The sequence below is a fragment of the Triticum dicoccoides genome, chromosome 1A (genome assembly GCF_002162155.2).
Source record: "Triticum dicoccoides isolate Atlit2015 ecotype Zavitan chromosome 1A, WEW_v2.0, whole genome shotgun sequence".
Taxonomy (NCBI): domain Eukaryota; kingdom Viridiplantae; phylum Streptophyta; class Magnoliopsida; order Poales; family Poaceae; genus Triticum; species Triticum dicoccoides.
This window is the reverse complement of record NC_041380.1, coordinates 593,921,236-593,932,955: the sequence shown is the minus strand read 5'-3', so window position 1 is coordinate 593,932,955 and position 11,720 is coordinate 593,921,236. Positions and strand designations below refer to the sequence as shown.

General features: G+C 49.3%; 1 pseudogene; it reads right to left on the bottom strand.

Annotated features, from left to right (window-relative positions):
- Positions 1–1,739: 1,739 nt before the first annotated feature.
- LOC119356626 lies at positions 1,740–11,691 on the bottom strand (annotated as a pseudogene).
- Between the last annotated feature and the right edge of the window lie 29 nt (positions 11,692–11,720).

Here is an 11,720-nt window from a genome sequence, read left to right as displayed (position 1 = left end):
CCCATCAGGCGATGTTCGCCACCCCAGGCGGCTACCCCGCCGCTGTGCCTGCGTACACTGCCCCGGGAAGTTACCCCGCGGCCCTGCCTGCCTACCCCGCCGCGCCCCCTGCCGCGACCGCCGCACTCCGCCGGCACCCTGAGATCCGGCCCTTCTCGCGGCACTTCACTCCGCTCCTACACCCAACACATACACCGGAGGCGGCGACTGGTATATGGACACCGGGGCTACCGCCCACATGACTTCCAACCCTGGTAACCTCAACTCTGCATATCCAGTTTCTACTGCATGTCGTATCACTATTGGGGACGGTTCATCCCTTCCCATTACTCATGTCGGTCATGGTTCTTTTCCGTCTAACCCATGCCTCTACATATGTCTAATGTCTTAGTTTCACCTGAGTTAGTCACCAATCTTGTTTCCATTCGTTCTCTTACACGTGAAAATCCTATAACTGTTGAATTTGACGAAGTGGGTTTTTTTTTGTCAAGGACGCCCGTACCCGGATGGTACTCCACCGATGTGATAGCCCGGACGGCCTCTACCCGGTGCACTCCACCAACACCTCCACATCCGCTCCGGTCGCTCTCTCCGCCACAGTGGACCTTTGGCATGCTCGGCTGGGACATCCGAACCCGGCCACCCTTCGTCATATTCTTAGGACTTTTTCATTCACGTGTAATAAAACTGATGATCATACTTTTCATGCTTGTCGTCTCGGCAAGCACGTCCGTCTTCCGTTTAGTGTGTCCTCATCGGTTGCATCGTATCCATTTGAGTTGATTCATAGTGATTTATGGACACCTCCTGTTGCTAGTAACATGGGTTTTTTATACTATCTTGTCATACTTGACGATTTTTCGCATTATGTGTGGACCTTCCCGTTGCGGAGAAAATCCGATGCAATCTCCGTTCTCACTACCTTCTACTCTTATGTCGCTACGCAGTTTGGGTGTCCCATCATGCCTTGCAGACTGACAACGGGAAGGAGTTCGACAACGTCGGGGTTCGTACCCTCCTTGCCACACATGACACGGTTCTTCATCTCACTTGCCCGTATACCTCGCAACAAAATGGTTGTGCCAAACAGATCCTTCGCACCCTCAATGATTGTGTGCGCACTCTTCTCTTCCATGCTAATGTCCTGCCCCTGTTTTGGCTGGACGCCCTCTCCACCGCCTCTCTCCTCATCAACATTTGTCCCACTCGTGCTCGTGGGAACTTTGCACCACATCATCTCCTCTTCGGTAGCCCTCCCTCCTATGACGACCTTCATGTTTTTGGGTGTCTCAGTTATCCTAGAATCGCATCCACTACTCCTCATAAACTCGCAACTCGCTCTGTGGCATGCATCTTTCTCGGATACCCACCAAACACCAAAGGTTATCGTTGCTATGATCCGGTTTCCCACCGAGTTTTCACTTCACGGCACATTTACTTTGACGAGAGGTATTTTCCCTTTCACCAGGTACCACCGCCGGTCGACTCGCCATCGTCACCGGCGCCTCCTGGCGCCCCTCGAGGCGGCCGCTCACTTGCGCCCGGGCCCCCTCCCGGCTTCGGGCCCCCTGCAGCATGTGGGCCTCCCCCTGGCTTCGGCGCTCCCGCAGCGCCTGGGCTCTGGTCTGGGTCCGTGGCATCGGACCCGGCCCCGTCACCCGCCGGCCCGACTGCTTCCTCGCCGACGGTCACGGCGCCCCCGACTCCCTTGAGTCCGTAGCCCAGTCAGCAAGCGCATCTCATGCGCCTAACCCGGGCTCCTCGACGGCTTCAACGGTGATCCTGATGGGCTCTTCGTCGCCTTCGTCCTCGGTCGATCCCCCCTCGCCGGCCTCGTCGCCGTCGGCCTCGTCAGCTTCGCCAGCTGCGCCCTCGGCCCTGCCGGCCCCACCGGCCCCTTCGCCGGTCCCGCCGGCCTCCCCGGACACCTGCATGGTCACCCGTTCTCGCGCCGGTATTCACCAACCCAGCACGCGCTATTCTGCGGACGAGTACCTTCACGCTGCCTCGACGTCTGCACCGTCACCACTCCCGCCGTCAGCTCGAGCCACACTTCACGACCCGCATTGGCTCGCTGCAATGCAGGAGGAGTTCGACGCGCTGGTGCGCAACCGCACCTGGCAGCTTGTCCCGCGGCCCGCCCATGCCAACATCATCACCGGCAAGTGGGTCTTCCTGCATAAGACTCGTCCTGACAGGTCTCTCCAGCGCTATAAGGCTCGGTGGGTGGTACGCGGGTTCCGGCAACGTGCTGGCGTTGACTTCACCGACACCGTTGCCCCGATTGTAAAACCGGGCACGATTCACGCGGTCCTTCAGCTCGCGGTCTCTCGCGCCTGGCCGGTGCATCAGATGGATGTGTCGAACACGTTCTTGCATGGCCATCCCTCGGAGCAGGTCTTCTCTCAGCAGCCTACCGGCTTCGTCGACGCGGCTCGTCCTGACCACGTGTGCTTGCTCTCCCACTCCTTTATACAGGTTGAAGCAGGCCCCTCGATCCTGGTACGAGCGGATCGCCGGCTTCCTGCAGTAGTTTGGGTTCCGAGATACTCGCTCCGACGCCTCGTTGTTTGTCTACCACGAGGCTCCGGCGACCGCTTACCTTCTCCTCTACATCGATGACATCATCCTGACGTCCTCCTCGCCAGAGCTCCTTCACCAGCATACTGCTTGCCTCAGCGCCGAGTTCGCCATTAAGGACCTCGGCCCATTGCACTACTTCCTCGGTATTGAGGTGGTACGCCGCGCCGACGGGTTCTTTCTCCACTAGCAGCAGTATGCGCAGGACCTTCTTGAGCGGGTCGGCATGCTTAACTGCAAGCCCTAAATCCTAAACCCTAAATCTTAACAAATTCTCTTCCTCCTTGATTTTCACGCAGGTGGGGCCCTTCCATCACCTATGTGCAATTAAAGTTGTACATGTGGCTTATTACGTTAAACACGTAGCTGGGTTTACATAGGTGTAGGCGTGTAGCATTACGTTGACTCCTCTATCTCTCTGGCAATTTCTTTCTCCACCGGTGTCGGTGAGAGGCTCGGGAGGCTCACAACAGCACTTCTCCGATTGCAGCCACCCGCAGCAAGACCCCATTTTTGCTTCATAGTATTAGGCAAGCAACCCGTCGCAGCATCCGCTAGTGACGCCATGTGTTGTCGCTGTCGCACATTGCATTGTAGCATCTGCCATCATCGGTGTGGGCTGCTTCGCAGCATCCGCTGGTGTTGTCGCATGTTGTTTGTTGTTGCGCGCTGCATCGCAACATCTGTCGTCGTCGCCTCACGCTCCGTCGCATCATCCATCGAGGCGGCCGTCCACTGCATCGCAACATCTGTCGTCATCACAGCATGTTGCGTCGCGCCGCGTCACCGTGGATCCACATGATGCTGGAATGGTGGCCACCACCGGCGCTCTCCCGGTGCGCGACGTGGCAATGCAACATGTGGGTTTTTGTTGCCTGCTATGAAGGGCGCCGGTTCTGCAAGTGGTCGATGGCCCTCCGTCCATGTTACAAGGAGTGTCATTAGGTCTTGATGGCAACTCCGACGATGCGGCTTGATGTTGTTGTGATGCACTCGGTACCCTTCTGGAGCAGGGAGCAAGCATTGCTCGGGTGCTGCTGCTGCGGGGCGAGTAGAGTGGCGTGGCCATCTCCATCGGGAGCAAGCGTCGGCTTGCTACTGTGGAGCGAGTCGGGCGGCGATGGTCTCATACATCTATGCGTTGCGGCAACATGGGACAAAATGAAGCAGGGTTTGTTCGTTGATCGAATTAGATGGCTATGTTTTCATCCAAATCATGAAGGATCAGACGGCTATCAACCCAACTGATTCTAGAAGAAATCACTCCGGACAACCCTTACACAACAACTGTTCCAAAGGTGCTAATCCACACATCAAACTTGACGAAAGGCTAAGCTGACTCATCGTGTGTAAATCGTCCAAAGAGTGTTGTGCGTGTAGCACTTCTCTATTGGTTAATTATCACATCTACACGCAGGGCTGGCCCTGAGGGGGGGGGGGGGCGGAGGGGGCGGCCGCCCCGGGCCCCCCAAGTATAGGGGGCCCCATCCAGGTACTATCCACGTAGGCCAAGGCCTAGGGAGACTGTGCACGCAGAGATGCATGCAGGTAGCCCACGAAGCCGCCCATAGTTGGGATTTGATCTATTAGCCTGTACGCTTCTCTCAAAAAAAATGCTTAGCCTTTTGCCCTAGCCAGATTATTGGGTTTCTTTCTCATCACTATGACCTTCCTTATTCAATCTATTCCCCAATCTCCTATGGTCATCGTCGAACAAACAATGGGCAGCCTGGTTTCCCCGTCGCAGCTTTCCCCTCCTACGTTGGCGCCGGCGACAACCGCAAGCCGGTGGTATGGGCGGACGCGAGAGCGGCGTTCATGCTAGACTCCAAGGGGAGGACGACCATGCACTACTAGATTTTGCAGATAGCCCTAGGGCCTCATACCCTAAGCAAATGGGCAAAAACGCTAGGGAAAGGGGTTTCCCTTGTGTATCCCCTAGGGAAAACTCCCTAGGGCACCAATGGTGGGGGAATCTTAGTTTACCTAGGATGAGGAAAGAATACCCTAGGTATAGTTCTTTCTCCCTTGGGTTTTGAACTTTAGGGAAACAGGCGACGGGTGGGCAAGCATGCTGACATGTAAAGTTGATATCCTTTGGGTTAGTTTCACTCCCCAGGGAAATATCTGTAACGGCATCTGCTGTTAGTCCACTTTACACCCCTTGGGTTTACAAACCCTAAGGAATCATTATTTCAAAATATTGCATTATTGGGTCAAATTAATATTGTTCTATAGAAATTAAAATATTAAAAATAATTGTATATAATCACTCCAAAAATTAGAAAGCAATCACATAAACTATATATTTCAGCCACCATCATTATACATGGCGACATCAAAGAGTTTACACAATAGTACCACCCTTTACAAAAGATGGCATCTAGCTCAGTACCTAGAACTCACAAAATGTCATCTACCTAGGATTGCCAATTAGTAGTCTGGGATACATACACCATGCATCATATAAGTCACTGATCCAAAACATCACAACCATACCCAAGTGCATGGCCAAAAGGATAATTGTCCATTTGGTTCCAATTAATCAACAAAAATGTTCAGACCACTTCCTTCACCATGATGAGGGATATCTCAAAATGTAGGTAAATCATCACCAGGTGGGGGGGGGGGAGTTCCAGCAACAACACCATTCGCATCTTTACCATTTGCATCAAAGAAGCCGCCAAACATTACATCTTCCGCTCCACGCAATGTATTATCTATATTTTCAACATCATTTGTTGATTCGCCGGTGGAGGGCTGCACAAATGTCATTATTAGTATTCTGGGAAAATTTCAATCGCATTTTCCTAACCAACTAAAAAATAAAATGGAAATACCAATTCAACCTCTATTTGGCAAAAAAAATGAGCCAAAATAACAAATGCCCAGAAAATTATGAAATTTTGACAGAAGGACAACCATATGATGCCTAGTATTCTAGGAAATTCTCAATCATATTTGCCAAACCTATTAAAAGTAAAATACCAATTCAGGCACTATTTGGCCAAAAAATTGAAACAAAAAAACAATGTGCAACCATATGTCGACCACTATTCTGGGAATTTTCACTCAGTTTTGCACATTTGCTGATATACTCACAACATATTCCTTTTTTGTTCTCATTTAGCCTATTTGGTGCTATTGCATTTAAAAAAACATAGCTACATACCATTTCTGGAGAAAAGATCGAAGACTAAGTGGTTAAAGTTGAAAAAGCTGGAGGTGGGGGTATAACAATGCATGGAATCTCAGGCCCTGGAATTCCTTGAAGGGATGCTATAATTCAGACAAATGAGAAAGTTATGTCAAGTGGCTACAATAGAAAGAAAATGGCTGCACAAAAGAAATATACACACCATTAGAAACTTGTGCACACCACCAAGGCTACTCTCCACTGTAGTTTGCACAGATTTCTCCTAATCAACCATACTTTGTGCATGTCTTTTCATTAACTCATTATGTTGGGCAATCCTTTTATCATGTTCTAGTCATTGGCGCATTGACGAAGATGAAGAGCGTTTGATCTGCACCTCCCTAAGAGCCTCTTTACCCTCCACAACACCATTCAATAGTGGCCATTTTCCGTGCGGCTTCCTACCACCAACTTCATAAAGGGCTTGTGGTTCAACAGGAGAATGCTTCCAATCATAGTCCTCACCATGCATGCATACAACCTTCTCTTTGTACAAATCGTTTAGATGGCAAACAATATGCAAAGATGATTAAAAAAATAATGCACCACAAAATAAAACATAAACTCAGTATCAAGTAATGGGTGGTACTATACCAAGCATTCCGTGGCTTCAACTCTATTTAACGCATCAGGATTCTTCGGATCTTTTCCTCTGTGTGTGTATATCCATGCCTCAATCTTAGATACCTATCTTCCTTGTTTCTCGGACTAAGATAAGAAAAAATAAGTTACTACATAAAAAACTTACTTAATTTATTCAAAAGTTAGGAGGGTACCAGTTTTTGGCAAATTGTTGTCAAGGAATTAGATCCACCTCTACCGGCCTTGTACTTAGAGTTGAGGCGATTATCACGATTTTTCTTAGATGTCGCAATCCATTTATCATCACACCATTCATCAACTAAGGCCTCCTAGGAAACAACAGTGCACCACCATGGTCTGACAGCCATGTACTCGTGTTTTTCAAGATAATGTCATCCAGCGAATTTTTCTTTCAATCTGTGATTCTCAAGTTTGTAACAATGGTCCCTTATGGCCTGTATGCGAGCATAGTACAGAACACTAGCCAAGAGTTGGTTGCAACACCTGCCAATATGGAGCTTTGCACTTGCTTCATACTCAGCCTCATGCTTTTTTTTGCGGGGTTACTCATGCCTAAACCTCAGCTGCAATATAGGTCACAGAAAATAAATTGTTACTTATACTTACTACAGTAGTACACTTGTAAAATAAATCAACTGTTACTTATATTTACTACAACAATACACTCCAAAAAGGAACCAGATTTGTTACCCAAAATTCTTCCTCGATTTCCTCACCTTTTGGACGACCCCCATCATTGGGCTTTAGCTTATAGTGTTCCCAAGTTGATGCAAACACAAGTTTTCCTTTTTGCTCAACCAAACCAGGATGATGCGTCTTTAAAAGGATCGTTAGCACACCATTTGGCTTTCTCACATTTTTTTCTTAGAGTAGGTAATTCTAACCAATGCCTAGGACAAGAAAATAGATATAAGTTTTAACACATCCCAAGGTATGTCATGTGGTATATAAAAAACACCTCAAGGTGTGCCAATCTATAATGCATGGATTAAATGATAACTCACGTGTCGCCGTAAGGTCTAATCAATGGACGTTCAGACTCATTTCCGATAGGTGGTGGAAGTTCTGCAGAACCTCTTAAGAATTTTGGAGGTGGAAGCCACTCATCATCATTTGTAACGGCTGGCATTTCTGGCGATGCAACCATCTCTTGCCCTAGTGTAGCACTGCTAGTAGAGGATGACCCCCTGTGGTGGCGGTGCGAAATTGTCATCCTGTAAAACTGAATCGAAATGCATTAGTAAGGTCCACAGAACACATAACTAAAATTACACTCTTAAGAATTTTGGAGGTGGAAGCCACTCATCATCATTTGTAACGGCTGGCATTTCTGGCGATGCAACCATCTCTTGCCCTAGTGTAGCACTGCTAGTAGAGGATGACCCCCTGTGGTGGCGGTGCGAAATTGTCATCATGTAAAACTGAATCGAAATGCATTAGTAAGGTCCACAGAACACATAACTAAAATTACACATTTCTGAATTGGCACAAGTATAGCAGCAGAAAAATGTGCAAGACAAAGGGAAACAACTAAAGATATATATAACCACAAGAGATAGAATTGTAAGTTCAACACAGAGGGAAACAACAGAAATCATCAATGTCCAGATTTAAAAGTACATGGAGGAAAGTGTCCTCTCAAACAGAACAAGAAAACTATAAGAAATCATCAATGTCTTCATGAGATAACTGCATGTCCTCTCCATCTTCTGATTCTGCATCAGAGTCAGTTTCTTCCTCCTCAAATGGTGCTGAAATAGGCAGTTTAGCCTTTGGGGTTATTTGACTTTGTAGGGCACGCAGTGCTGATGAAGTTCACAAGTTGCCACGCGGACGAACTCCACTGGATCTGCTCCGCTCTTCACACGCTTGAGGCACACACAGTGATGCAGATCGCCGAGCGCCTTCGATCACACATCAATATAAATCGCAACATCGCGGATCTCCCGATCAGGTGATAACGGACACTAATCCGAATGATCTGAGGTAATATTACCTATTTCCCATATCTAAATTGCTAATTTAGTATTTTATATTGGCGCGCATGCTTGATACATAGCTTTGTGGTGTTCAAGCTTTGATGTAATTTATTCATTTAATTTGAGTTGTGTATCATAATGTCGCCTACTCCTAGAATATATGCATTTGATATAAAGAGGAAAAAGAAAACAAAGTGTGGTTAACTTGATAGAATTACTGAGAGCAGCCATCGACTCAATTATAAGTGAATTTTATTGATGATTGTTAGATGAAATGTTGAAGCTAATATGTATAAATTATTTGATATGAATGCTGCTTTTCGAAATTACAAAGGTAAACATGGTTCCATCTACACCCGTACGAATAATAAATTTTTAAAAAATACTAAAAAAAATCAAAACATTCTGAAATTTGGCGGTATAAAACTCGGTCGACCATTCTACTCACCTGTGAAGCTTTGTGAAGAAATGGGACTCGTGGTATTCTTAGAGAACAAAATACAATCGGGCCCTACTATTCATCAGAAAATATCTTCCAATATAACTTCGACTTTGTCATTTTTGCTTAGAATGGCATTTCCTTGTGAAACTTTATACACCTGTTGGATTTGTGCACTTATGTGATCATGTATTCTTAGAGTGATTATTTTAAGGGACCCCAAATTATAGTTTCGCCCCGGAGCCCCAAAATATCAGGACCGGCCCTGTCTACACGGAGAGCGTAGATGGATTTGTATAACTGTTGTACACACGACAAATACTATGCACGACGTGCACGACCGCCCATCTGTGGCTGTGCTGCCATCTGTTCGCGTGCACTAACAGTCTGATTTGGTTGTCGTCTGTAAATCGTGCGCATTGTAAATCGTGCGCACAGTGTCGTGTATATAGCAGTGCTCATTTAAGAAGGAGAAACTTGAGTTTTTCAACTGTTCGCGGTCCATGCATGCAAGCATCGGTCCGGTCACACTCGACCAGCCGAGGAGCCCAGCGAGTGGTCTTTATACAAGTGCCGCCTCTATGCACCAACAAACAAGTTGCAACATAACTAATGGAAAAACAAGTTGCAATATTGAAACTGTTAACAATGGATGCCACGACAACATGAAAATATAACCGATAAATTTACTTACGAAGAACTCAATTATAATCAACAAATTTACAAACTCAATGGTTTGCTCCCGCACTTATTTACTACCATGGCAATACAAATTGCTCATGGATAGCGCGCCCAATCCTATCTCAAAGATGGAAAAGAACAAAGAAAGAAAGAAAGAGAAAGAACTTTATACAAGTAAATTCTATTGGTCAATATAAGCTAGACGTGTGTGCATGCAATCTGTTGCGCACCGACGGTCAAACGCCCGCTCTACTCTTTCATGCATGTGCGCCATCACGGGACACTCACCAGCGCTGTTGCTCGCCCTGGAGTTGGAGTTGGAGTGCTTGGAACTAGAACTGAAATTGGGAATGGAGAGGACGAGATCCTTGACTTCTGAGCTGGACGACCGAATTTGCGTGAGCATCTTGCTGAACTTGGGCTTCCTCCTCGTGATGGCGATGGACACATCGTTGGGGAAGAGGTCTCCACACACGAAGGCGTGGTACAAGGTCGTGGCCAGCACGGCGGTCACGGTCACGACAGCGATCACTGCCAGCCCCACCGCCAGTGCCCGCGTCAACAGGTTGTCCACCTCTGATGCATACAACGCCGTCGCTAGGGCCACACTTGTCATCGGGAATGTGTAGGCCCACCAGGCCAGCGAGAATCTAAACCCCGTGAAGAGGCTGATGCGCACTACTAGCGACATGTAGAGGAAGAGCGAGATGAAGTAAAGGAGCTTGGCGCCGTCATTGAACTCGCCAGAGATCCTGGCCCATGCCATGGACGCGACGCTCGGCGCGGCGACAAAGAGGAAGAAGACTGGGTGGAGCTCCTTGGGGAGCTGCACATTGGTGGGGAGCCTCTGGTAGAGAGTGACGAAGAGCACGGCGTAGTGCGCGAGCCCGACGGCGAAGAAGAAGATGGGCAGCTCCCTGAGGCCCATCTTGGCGCCGAGCAGAGCACCGACGAAGTTGCCGACAACGGCAAGGTGGTTCGACGGGTTGGCCACTTTGGAGAGGCGCCGCTCTCCACTAGACATCCACTGTCCGTAGATCTTTAGGCCGAGGCAGAGGATGGGCAACATGAGGAGGTTATAGACGACGTGGTGGATCTCCCAGACCGGATGCGGCTCACCCTTGACGAGGAAGAGACAAGCGATCGAGGGTGCGAAGAAGAAGTTGACGCGCACAGGATGGTGGAACTCACGACGGACGGCCTCGAAGTAGAAAATGACCTTGAGGAGGTAGGCAACGGAGACGATGACGGTGAGGGCGACGGAGACCCACCAGAAGACGTAGTTGGCGGTGGGGTGCACATGCAAGAACGCCATGGAGGGCTCCGACTCGAGCGTCTTCCACAACATGGCCTGGCTGTTCACCCCGAGGCACATCCCGAACGCGCTGATCGGGAACCGGAGAAGGAATGGCCACGTCTCGTCCTCGGGAAGCACCGGGACCTCCGTCGACTGTGCATATCCACGCCGTTGTTAGAGACGATTACACATGGTTTTGGCAGAGAAAATAAAATACTCTCTTTGTCTCAAAATAAATGTGTTAATTTTGTATTAATTTTAATATAACATTGCACTAAAGTTGAGACACTTATTTTGAGACGGAGGGAGTATTTTGAAATGGATGTTCGTTGGTACATACCCGAAGGGTGTCGAGCTCTGGGCCTTCGAGTGCGGCGAAGTAGCGGTCGGCTGTGGGCACGTCATCGTCATCAGAGTTGGACGAGGCGCCGTCATCAACGTGAGGTGCCGGCGGATCCTGTGGCACTCCTCGGAGGGTGGAGAGCTGCCGCTCAAGGCGACCGGAGAAGGTTTTGAACTGATCGAATCGGCAGTCACGCTCCCGCGTGCTGTCGCTCCGCGGCACCGCAGGCACCTCCCCGCCACCTCTGGCCACCAGGGACGGCTGTGCGTGGAGCTGGGGCTGCTGAACCACACTTTGTGGAGTCTCACTTGGTGGTGCGGCGCCGGCGTCCCTGGTACGGGGCATTCTGCTGGGGTGGAGCGCTGACCGCGAGTCCGGCACGTTGATGGAGACAGACAACGGCGGCGTGTCCCCGGACGTCGACTCACCGTGAACCGCCGGCAGGGCCGCCTCCTTCATCCTGCCGCCACCAGCAGCCGTAGCCTCCGTCAAAACGTCATGGTGGTCACCGGCACCCGCTCCGGCCAGCCCCGCCATCCCTATCTTGCTGATGCTGGTCTCCCTGGACGCCATGGTAACAACAAGTCCTCTCTCTCTCTCTC